Here is a 12451-nt window from a genome sequence, read left to right on the forward strand (position 1 = left end):
GAGTGAAAAACAGAATGATTGTAAGGTACCAAAGAGTTGTAAATGTATAGATTGTGTACTCTCGGGATGGGGGCCTGGCCAGGAGCTGCAGCTTACTGGCACTGCCTGGTATCATGAGAGTATCATACTTTATCCTGCTTTATATTGCTAGCCAAGGAAAGATAAAAATTCAAAGTGCAGTTCCTACCAAATGCATATTTCTTCCACAGGATTATAAAATTGAAAAATTGCTAAGTCAAATCATTGTAAGTCAGGGGCTGCCTGTATTTAAATGTTTTAAAAATTTACCAAATCTTCTAGCTTATATTTTTCTTCATTTTTGAGTTTTAAAATTTTAATCCTTTCTTAATAAGCTGTAGTATGTACTTAAATCTATTTAAAAAATATGTGTGTGTGTATATACATTTTTAAGTGCTTCCATATCTGAGAAGGTCTTCTTGTTGCCTTAACATATGGAGGAATATTTGTTTTGCATTTTTAGGTCTTAAATTTGACACATCAAAATTCTGAGGCCTTTATGCAATAAATATTGCCTTTATGAAATAACTCCTGCAGTGGAGAAGTCTAAGACCAATTCAGGTTGTTTCTCTGTGGGTAACCCACTTCATTGTCTGGATACGCATATGAATTTTTACCTTAATTATTCTAATCAGAATCTTTGGTTTGGTATGGGTTCTTTTTATTTCCTTTTCCTGGAATATTATGAAGCATTTTTATTGGAAGATTCATAGTTTTATCAATTGTGGAAATTTTTCATCATTTTTTTTTCCTTTAACGATTGCTTCCATTCTAATTGCTCTGGTGTCTTTTTTGCCTCAAATACTCTTTTTAGATTTCGATTCTCAAACTTCCATCTGCTTCAATTTTTCTTTAATAGTTTTTTTGAGTCCCTTGGTTTTTCTCCTTTGTTTCCAGGAATGAATCTCAACTGTGTGCTTCACATGAATGGTTTTATTTGCTGCAATAGTAGCTCTTATCTTTACTGCCTCTCGTGCAAATTTTAATTGTGCTTTCCTAATTTAATTTATGATACCTTATTTAGATCAGCTTCATAACTTCTCAGCCTTTGGTCTGTGTGTTTCATCTTGTTTTATTTTCAGACCATCCCCCTTTTCTTTAATATCTTGCTGCATTTGCTCTCAATACTTTCTGCTCATGTATGCATAGGCACCATTATTTCTTGCATATTGGGATTTAGTTCAAGCAGAAATATTTTAATATTTTCTTCTGTTTTCCTTGATAAATCATTTTTTAAAAATGTTCTTCCAAAGAGCCTTTGCAACGATATTCTGTTTTCCCCTTCCCTATGTGGCAATTAGATTTTAATAGAACACATGTTGTTTTGTTTTCCTTCTTGTATGCATGGAGATCTACCCTATTTACAGTGTTTACCAATTAGTAGGATGCCCTTGGCCCCAGCTATTGTCCATTTGATTATAAATTTAATCATCTTCTCAGATCTATATATGAAGAGTAAATTGATGTGCACAGTTCTTGGCCCAGTTCCCAGGATCTTTTCTGTTGAAATTAAGAGGAGTGTCTTTCATCCCACGCACAGGAGTTCTTATTAAATTAAAGGTGTACATGAAAATCTACTGCATATATTTCTCACACATCCTTTTCATCTTCTGCCTCACACTACCCCGCTTTCTTTCTGAGAGCTTCACTTCTCAGTACACAGTGTGTCCCTGTTTAAGGGCTCCCATATCCCCACGTTCTACTCCATTGTGTTCTTCCTATAGGAAAGAAGATAAAAACATTGAGATTACCTGTAAAAGCAACAATGGCATAGAAAAAGGGAGAATGGATGTCTAAAGTCCTAGAAATTAGATACAGAAAGCACATTGTGTAGGAAAGATAGAAAGAAAAGGAGGACCGAGAGAGAGGAGGATATGTAAGGAAAATAAAGTATCTTCTGATCTTTTTCGGTAGTGTGAGGTTATTTTCTTTCATGAAGCCACCATTGTTTTTCTCAATGCAATTCTATCGACTTTATAGTTAGTGGAAATTTCTCCCATTTTCTAGCAATAGGTGGTCTGTCAGTCTTAATTTGTTGTGATGTTGTGAGTCTTCCTGTGTCTTAATAGGTATTTTAGAGAGAAGTTCAGAGACAATGCCACTGGGAAGACTAGCCAGTTGCCATTTTAAATGGAAGCCTGTGGCTTAGTTATAAATACAGAAAGGACAATTGCCCATGCCAAAAGATTCCATCCTTGTTCATTTTTCCCATTCTATGTTGATATGAGCCAGATAGTGTTGTTTGATTTCAGGGTCAAATGTTGAACAAATGAATTATGCTAACTCCTTGATAAATACCTAAAAATCAAGTTTATATTGACATAAGTTTTTTTAATATGTTATAAGCCTTGGCTAATATTGGCTTTAACTTGATATTTTTGTGTACTTAATTATGATGCTTAAAGTTTATATGACTATTATATTTTGAATTTCTTCCTTATCCCTGTAAGATGTCAAGACTCTTGATATCATCTGATTTTAAAATCACCTTCCACATTTATAAATATTCACCCAAGGTAGTGGTTCTATAACTACATTGTACATAATTTTCAGAGGAGTCTTTCATAAAAACATTCAGATTTCTAGGCATTACCTCTATGATGTAGATTGTGTAGGACCTCAAAGTCTTCATTTGTAATGAGCACCCTCAAATGGTAGGAATGTTTGGTCCACTTACACTTTGATGGCTATGGATGAGGATCAGTAAAGGGATTAAGGTATGATGCTTTTTCTTATTCTCCTTGATATACTTTAGCTTCACAAATGTATAACTAGATGATTTCTTCCAGTGAGGACTAACTGCCCTAAGGCTAGATTTTGTATGTAAAAACCATATGATTACCACTTTAAGAATTTGTGAAGCATACACTGAGATATCTCCTGATTGCCTGGAGGATTTGATAGTTTGTTCTTACAGAAAAAAAATTCTTTTCATAATATTCCTCAAATGAGTATTATTGACCGCCTACAAAGATACTAATTATCTGATAAACAGAAAAAGCATACTGTAGTAGAAAGTTTAGTGGACATAAGAGTCAGAAGAACTAAATAAAAATCTGTCTACGTGATCGTGAACCCATTTTTAACTCTATTTCTTCATCTGCCAAATAGGGCTAATGCCATCTGTTTTATTCACACAACAGGTTTTAGAAAGGTCAAATAATACACATATGTGAATATACAAAGTACTTTGTGAACTCTAAATACTGAACACATGAAGAATACTGTGTTAAATGAAAAGTATTTTATTACCATATCTACATAGCATCAACAGAAGTTTCACCAACTCTCTTATTTTATTGAAAACTAAATAATCAACATGGATATACTGAGGATTACAGCAGGAATAGAAAACTAGGTATCTATCATAGAGTAAGGAAATGTCTTGTTTGCTTTTCTACTTTTCAGTTAATATATTGGTATGTAAAAGTCCAAATATATATTATGAGTTTTTCTAAAACTATTAAAATTGCATGCTGTTCTTTCCTAGATAGGCTAAGTTCATTAGTCTAATAGAATGCGACAGGTAACAGTTACCCGTTGGTAATTTTGTTCCATTAATATCCATGCACCATACTTCACTCTTTCAACACTACTTTAATGACTTGTAGACTTTCACTCAGGTACTTCCTAATTAAGTATACTTGCAATAGCTATAGTTTTTATTATCAAATCATTCTTGATTCAGACTTTAGGCTGATGGTTGTTTCTTAATTGCTCAGATTTTTTTTTTATTTAATTAGCTTTAGATAGCAGAACAGATGGTCTCTGAATTCGTTGATGCTATATCTATGTGGTAATATATTTTGGTTCTGTCTAATGGGGTAACTCTTCTTTTCTAAATTTTCTCATTAAACAGCACTTTTAGTTTCTCATTTTCTTTTTTTATTCAATTTATGTCAAAGTTAATGTGAAATAAACATAAATTTCTCAAATTATAATCTTGGCCAAACTCAAAATCAAAAATGATAGCTTTGGATTGGATACATTTAGATTCATATATTTAAAGTTATACACACCCAATAATATTAAATCAATACAAGTGGAATCTTCTCTCAACCAATATGATATAATCAAACAACTTCCTAATACATCTTGGTAAGCACTTAAGGAGTGCCAGACGTTAGGGATAAATCATGAATCAAAATACACAATGCTCTTCTCTGCTCTCAGAGAAGAGAGGGGCATACAGTCTACTGGCAAAGGAGTGAATTCTATATATTAAACTAATTACCACATCACTGATCATATAAATTATAAATTGTAATAAAAGATCTGAAGAAAAGAAATATAATTATATGAATGTATTACTAAATAAGCCTAAACAGAGTCAGAGAGTTCTTCTTCATGGAAGGAGTATCTAAGCTGAGTTCTGGATGAGTATCCATAAACTTGGTTATTGAAGAGGGTATAGAAAAATGTTCCAGACACAGAAGGCACAGCATATGTGAAGAATATTATGCAAGAATATATGGTGCATTTAGGGAAATTAAGGAAGGCCAGGGTGGTTGAAGCAGACAAAGCAAAGGGAAGAGTTTTCTGGGGTAAGGTTTGAAAAATTGAAATAGCAAGACATTTCAAGTGAGAGTAAAACTTAGAGCCAATATCCTAAGAGTATAGCAAATTTAGTAGAGTATTTTAAAAGATGGGTAATGTTACCATAATTGCTTATGGAAAGATTACTTGGCTAATTTCAAAATATAAATTAAGCTAAGCCAATACATCTGCCACTACAGGCATATAAAAATGTTGGGTAAATATACTACAACTTCTAAAAAAGAAAATGAAAGAATATATCCAAGAGCCAGTAAAGAAGAAAGATTTTGTCGTGAAATCATAAGAGGAATCGTTGCCTAGAAAATAAGATAAAAGAACTGTGGTTATTAAAGAGTGTATTAAAGAAACAGAAGATTGTCTTTAAAGCTATGTGAAAAGCTGGAATTTGTATATTTGTATATTTGTAAAACACAGGGGTATTAGAAGTCCTGCCTTCCCTGTAAAAGAGCCTAGAAAAATTCTAATTCCTGGCTAAAGAAGCTACATAAAAAATTAATGTAAAACCACTGACCAAACATAGTAAATACCACAATGTGCAGGACTTCCATCATAAAAGATACAGTCCCAACTTAAGAGGAACTTAATTAAAAAAAAAATCAAAAAAAACAACAACAAAGAAGCAAATAACTTCTACTGAGGGACGAATGCAACACACTGGATGATAGGAACTTAAATAGTAGACTTATTTGGAAAGGATAACAAAATAAGAACATTTAAGATTAAAAATTTTAAGGGTGCTTGGGTGGCTCAGTCAAGCATCTGCCTTCACTGAGGTCATGATCCTGGAGTCCTGGCATGGGCCTCACATTGGGCTTCCTGCTCTGTGGGGAGCCTGCTTCTCCCTCTCCCTCTGCCCTGTGCCCTGCTGTGTATGCTCATTCTCTGTCTCTCAAACACATAAGTAAAATCTTTAAAGAAAATTAAAAATTACAGATGGAATAGAAATCATGACAAGAGAATAGAACACAATGGAAAAATAATGCATGTACTTGCAAATGAATGGAAAAGATAATATGAGAACAGTTAAAAATTATAGGTGTAATAGAAATCATGACAAGAAAATAGAACACAGTGTTAAATAATATATGTACTTGCAAGTGAATGGAATGTAACTTCTAAAAAGAAAGAAAGAGCATTAATTTAAAACTTAAAAATCTTTAACCAGCAGATGTTGTAGAAGAAAGGATTTTGAACTACATGATAGATCAGAGCATCCATGTGGATGGAAGATAGAATATAAAATATAAAATGTGACAGACAAGGAAAATGGAATAAGTAGAGATCCCAAATAGAGCACAAGGAGAGAATGAAGAAGAAAATACTTGTAGAGATAATTGCTGTGAATTTTCTAAACTCCACAGAATAAGTATTTAATTTAAAAAAGAACCTCAAAGCCAATTAAAAAAATAAAAATCAGTCACATAACCAGAATATGAGAGTGAATGTGAAGAACACTACAGACAAAAGATGGTTACTTGGTGTTTGGCTTGCCCAATAAGGTAGATTATCAGCCCATTCACTGACACTGAGAGTAATGGAAGTAGAAATTAAGGGTGGTAAAGTCAGTCTTTCACTCATTCCATGTTATATGCCTTAAAGCCACTCATGTGTTGAAACTTAGTAGGCAATTACAAGTATGCAAGTATGGATCTGAAAAGAGAGGTCTGGGATAGAGATATTTCTTACATGAGTACATCTTAAATGAAGTTGTTTGTATGGGTCTGGCTGCCTAGGAAAAGGACTAAGTTAAAGTCCAGGACTTTTTGGAACTGTATACAGTGACTGATACACCTACAAAAGAAACATGGAAATTTTGCCAGAGTGGAAGAAAATAAAGGAGATTTATCTCCTTAAAAGCCAAAGCAAAATACTATTAGAAGATACTATTTTTCATTTTCCTGTATTTGCAACAGTTAAGACCATCTCTACAAACCACAACATCATATTAGTCTGACATTTTTCTCTTGGCATTAAATACTAAAAGGAACACACATTCTTAAAGATATTACTATATGTGGACATCAGGGATTCTTCAGAAATATTGGGTGCTGCATATATTCACTTTATTTTTGTGGAGTTTTTAATAATTATAATCTCCTAAAGCAAGGATCTTCAAACCTTTTCTGTAAAGAGGATGGTATGTTAGGTGTTGGGTTCCATAGGTCTCTGTTGAAACTATTCAGTTTTTCTATTATAGCATGAAAATAGCTGTAGATCACACTCAAATATTGAGTATAGCTACATTCTAATGAAACTGTTAACAAAGACAGCATCAATCCAGAGACACCAAACATATGAGAGCTTTAGGGTTGCTGTGGGATAGACTCTGAGCTATTTCAAATCTTTTTACTGCATGCAAGTAACATTCGTATGCACAACATCTTTGACTTCCCATATTTCTGTTAAGTCAGAAAAATGCTTTGATTTTAGACAGAAAAAAAGAAACAAAATATTATTAGGTGCAAAGAATATGATAGGAAAAATACAGATTTAATTAGAAAATAACTACAAACCATATAAAGACTAACAAGAGAATCTAAAGAGTAATTTTTCGATTAAGGAATATGCCTTATATATGGCAAAAGGGAAATGACATAGAAAATCAGTTTGATAAGAGAAACTATAAAGGAATTCATGATCCATGTAATAAAACTAAAGTGTCTTTTTTTAGGAGTATCAAGACATTCACACAAATACTTATGAACAGCTATGTGGAGGAAAAGTAATAATAACAAAGGAGATATCCACCAAAATAAAAATGTATGTGCCTGTATACACAAGATACACACACACACACACACACACACAACTGTAGTTTGGAGTTATAGAGAGGCTTAATACATCTCTGTAGGACAATACAGTTAAAAATTAAAAATAAAAATTGATGGTTTGAAGACAATTTCAAATATATATGTAAGAAAAGGCTAAATACATTAGTATCCTGTTTTGTCTCCTGCAACTAGATTACTATATTATAACAGTTTTGTGTGTTTTTTTTTTAAACAAACTGATTTCCAGGGTGCCTGGATAGCTCAGATGGTTGGGTGTCTGCCTTCAGCTCAGGTCATGATCTCCAGGTCCTGGGATTGAGCCCCAAGTTGGGCTCCTGGCTCAGCAGGGAATCTGCTTCTTCCTCTCCCTCTGCCTCTCTTCCTGCTCATGCTCTCTCTCTCGTCTCAAATGAATAAATAAAATATTTTATAAAACCTGATGTCCAAGAAGAAGAAATAGATACACTTTTCTCTCTTCTTCCCACTATGTATAATTAATATCCCACCAATTATATGTAAAGTATATAAAAAGAAACTTTCAAGGGTGGAAAGAAAGACAGACTGGCAAAAGACCTCAGGACCAAAGGGCAACCTGATAGTGCATTTTCCAAGTGTTCTTTCCATGTCATACAGCTCAGACTATTTCAGACTATAGAAGATAGCACCTAAACATGACAAGAAGTATAAACAAAAAATAAACAAAAAATAAGACCTACTCAAAAACTGAAGGACCAGGAAAGGGGCAGCCTGGCAAAACAGAAAATCTTGAGACAATAACTGCTTTACTCCACCCAAATACCACAGAAAACAGCTGTGATTCTACACACATCTACCCCAGCAGAGATGGAGTGGATGTTCCATGCTCACCAAATGGTAATAAGGCACTCTGGCACCCCTCCTCCAACACCACCAGGGTAGTGTCAGAAAATACTGAATGAGGAGCCTGGAATTTCAACTCCATCAGTTAGCTTCTCAACCACTGCAGTGTCAAGAGACTATGTGGGGAGCATAGAATTTCACCCTGACCCAGAAATAATGAGGCACCCCTCTTCACTGGGCTTGAGTGACATCAGAAGAGTCCAATACAGAGTCGGTGTTAAGAGGCCATCTCCTGGTGGTTTCAGTGGAGGCTCCATGGGGAGTAATAACATGAGACTCCTATCCGTCCCAGCTAGAGAGGTATCAGTGGTCACCTAGAGCAGAAATGGTACTCTTACCTCCACCCAACAGTAAAGATGCTGCCATTCCCATGGGTATCAACAGAGACCAAGGGGGAACATAGACTTACACTTCTCTTGGCTGAAATAAGGGAGTATACCCCTTTTTCTGCTTTCCTGACACTACAGTGTCTGAGGAAACCAGGCAAAATAGAAGATTTAAATAAGCTCCTGTCCCATAACCTAATAAAAATATGTCAAGGTTTCAGTTGTGTATCACTGAACACACCAAACCAGAAAGATTTCAAACTGAATGAAGGAAGGCAATCAACAGGTGACAGTACTTAGATGACAGAGTTGTGAGAATTACATGACAAAAATTTAAATAGTAAATAAAAGTTAAATAATATTTAAATTTAAATATTCCAACAATTTAATATTTAAACATTTAAATAATAAAAATGTCCCATTGAGTAATTAAAATCTCACTTAAAACAAATGAAAAAAAAATACAAAGTCTCAACAAAGAAATAGAAACCTCCAGTAAAGAAAGAGAAGACATAAAGAATCAAATGGAAATTTTTGAAGTGGAAAATATGGTATCTGAAATAAAAATTCAGCAAATAGTTTCAACAGTAAAATGGAAAGAACAGAGAAAACAGTAAACTGAAAGATGGAATAATAGATATTAGGTCATCTAAAAACAGAGAAAAAATATAGACTGAAAAAAGTAAACAGAGCTGAGGGGAAAAAAGGTCAACCCCCAAAGGTTATACACTTCATGATTCCATTTATACAACTAAAAGATGACAAAATTATAGAAATGAAGAAAAAAATTAGTGGTTGCCAGATGTCACGTGTGGGGTTAGAGGAAAAGATGATGTAGATAGATGTTACTACGGAAAGGTGACAGTGGAGATCCTTGTGGTTGGAAAGGTACCTGGACTGTAGCAATGTCAGTAACCTGGTAATGATAATACACTGTGGTTTTTTAAGTGTTAACCTTTGGGGGAAACTGAGTGAATGGTGCACAGGATCTATTAATTATTTCTTACTACATGTGAACCTACAATTATCTCAAAATACATTTTTTCATAAAAAATAATTGATCTCATAGCAATTCAGAGATTTGAAGCAATCCCAACCAAAATCCCAGTGGCTTTCTTTTTTTTCTTCCCAGAATGGGAAATTATATCTTAAAAGGTACATGGAATTTTAAGAGAACCAGAAGAGTTAAAACATGCTTGAACTTTTTCAAGGTTCAATGCTAAAGGACTAACAAATTTTAAGACTCACTTGAAAGCTACAGAATTCAAAATAGTATGATATAAATCCATAGAATTTTTTTTGTTTGGGGTAATAAAAATTTTGGAAATTTGGAAATTGGAGCACTTAGGTGGCATAGTCGGTTAAGCATCTGCCTCTGGCTCAGGTCATGATCCCAGAGTCCTGGGATTGGGCTCTGCATTGGTCTAGCCTGTTTCTCCCTCTCCTCCCCATGTTTTCTCTCTCTCCCTCTCTCTCAAATAAGTAAATAAATAAATAGCAGTGATGGTTGCAGAACTTTGTGAATATAATTAATGCGACTGAATTGTACACTTGCAAATGGTTAAAATAGCAGATTTTATGTTGTATATATTTTACCACAATAAAAAATATTCAAAAAAAAAAAGAAGAAGAAAGAAAGAAAGAAAACCTTATTATGTCATTCATTAATTATTAACTATTCCATGGCTTCTCAGGCCTCTTTGAAGGAAGAAAAAAAAAAAAAGTTCTCAGTTTGCTCAGTTTGACCAACGGCTCTGCATCTTCTGACCTACTCTTGCAGCAAGCTCCCCCTCCTTCCACTAGATGATCCAACTAGCACTCAGAATCTACCAACCTCAGTCCTGCTCCTGGACTTCTGCTTCTGCTATTCTCTATACCTGTAATAAGATTGCTTTGATTGCTTCCCCATTACCTGTTTTTCTCCTTCTCCTCCTCCTCCTCCTCCTCCTCTTCCTCCTCCTCCTCCTCCTCCTCCCCCTCCCCCTCCTCCTCCTTCTTCTTTTTCTAAGATTTTATTTATTTATTTGACCAAGAGAGAGATCACAAGCAGGCAGAGAGAGAGGGGGAACCAGGCTCCCTGCTGAGCAGAGAGCCCAATGCGGGGCTCTATCCCAGGACCCTGAGATCATGACCTGAGCCGAAGGCAGAGGCTTAACCCACTGAGCCACCCAGGTGCCCCCCTCTTTTCCTTCTTATCTCAATCAGGATTCATTTATTTTCTTTCCTATATGCCTTGAGGGGTTTTATAACCGTAAGACTAACTAAAATTAGTAATTAGTAATTCTCATGTCAGTGGCCTCAGGTATTTCACTTGTAACACTTGTCACACTTCCAAGTTTTGAAATATATTTGTGATCATGTAATGGATATTTGTCCTCTTTCACAGAATACAAGGTGTGTAAGGGCAATAACCATGCCAGTTTATGGTCACCACCAAGTCCCAAAACTAGCATCCTGGTGGCATATAATTGACAATAAGTATTAGTGGAGTGAATGAATATAGTTTTTGCTGTTATTTTTATACAGTGATTTGCCCAGAGGAATTATGTGCCATATCTAAGCATCCAAAGAAGTCAGATAAGCTATCCTGTGATGCATGAGTATGTAACTTTGAATTACACATTGATGACAGAGCCTGCATTTTAACATCCCATGGACCCACTACCCATCTGCATTACAGATCTCACTTTGCAATTTAACAAGTATATTCTAAACATAATATAGATTATACATTTAATGTCCATCTTCCCTTTACTACAGTATACCAAAATAGGTTTTTTCATATTACACTTGGTAAAAGTAATGTAGAAAGAGATTTGATTTTGAATCCAGAATTGAAGTTGGACTGGGAATATTGTTTGACAGGAAGTGAGCTAGTGCTATGTATGTGTACTGTGTATGCCATTCTTATTCTCACAGTGTGATCTCTTGACTCTTAACAAATAAAAAGATAAATATTACAAACTTTGAAGTGCATACTCAAATATTAAGTTTTAGTTATGGTGCTCCAAACCACTAAGTTAAGAACTTGATCACGTTTGTTCACTCCTTAATCTTCAGAACCTAGAACAATGCCTGGAACAATGTAGGTGCCTAGTAAATAAGTGCCAAAAGAATGAATGAAAAAAACCAAAACTTCACTCTTAAGCAATTGGGTTTTTTTTCTTTTTACATCCCACAGTATATCATCAAAATGTTTCAAGATATTCTTGAAATTCTTTCCAATTAACCAAAGCATGATGCTCTAATTTTCTTTTTTATTTATCTCAAATGGTCCTCAAACTATGGCATCTTCAGAATTACTTTTCCCAACTTAATTCAAGGGAAAGTTTGTTTCCCTCCAAACTCTTTCTTTCATTGGTCTGCTGAAAAAAGCCTTCAGTATCTGCTCTTTGTTAATAGGAATTTTCAGTAAAATTATTAAGTAAAGGCAGACTGTAGATGAGACTTGAGATCCATGAAAAACATAAAGATCAACCACCAATAATTAGCAACCTCACATAAACTTTGTAGCATCTGCTTTCAGTCTCATCTAATTGTATCTAATCCCATATCAATAGCCTTCCCAAGCCTTTGCCTAATGAAAGAGTTTACCATAAATCCATCAAAATGGACTATGGAAGTTATTTTTTCTTCCTCACCCCTTCAAGGCATTTTAATCCTTTTCCTTTTTAAGAAATGACATTTTGCTTTATTCTTCTTTGATATTTGTCAAAATCATGACCATTAGGCAAACTAGAAAATAGCAGGAGCTAAGAACAAAACTAAGTGCTCAGTAAATATCCCAAGTGATATATTGATTTACTGTTTTCTTAATTCTTCTGCACGTAACTCCTGCTTTTCTATTCCAAGTTGTCCAGAAATTATAAAACCTTTAAAATAATAGTGTCTATGGGAGAA

Source organism: Lontra canadensis, unplaced genomic scaffold (genome assembly GCF_010015895.1).
Source record: "Lontra canadensis isolate GAN:19392208 unplaced genomic scaffold, GSC_riverotter_1.0 scaffold34, whole genome shotgun sequence".
In the NCBI taxonomy this organism is placed as follows: Eukaryota; Metazoa; Chordata; class Mammalia; order Carnivora; family Mustelidae; genus Lontra; species Lontra canadensis.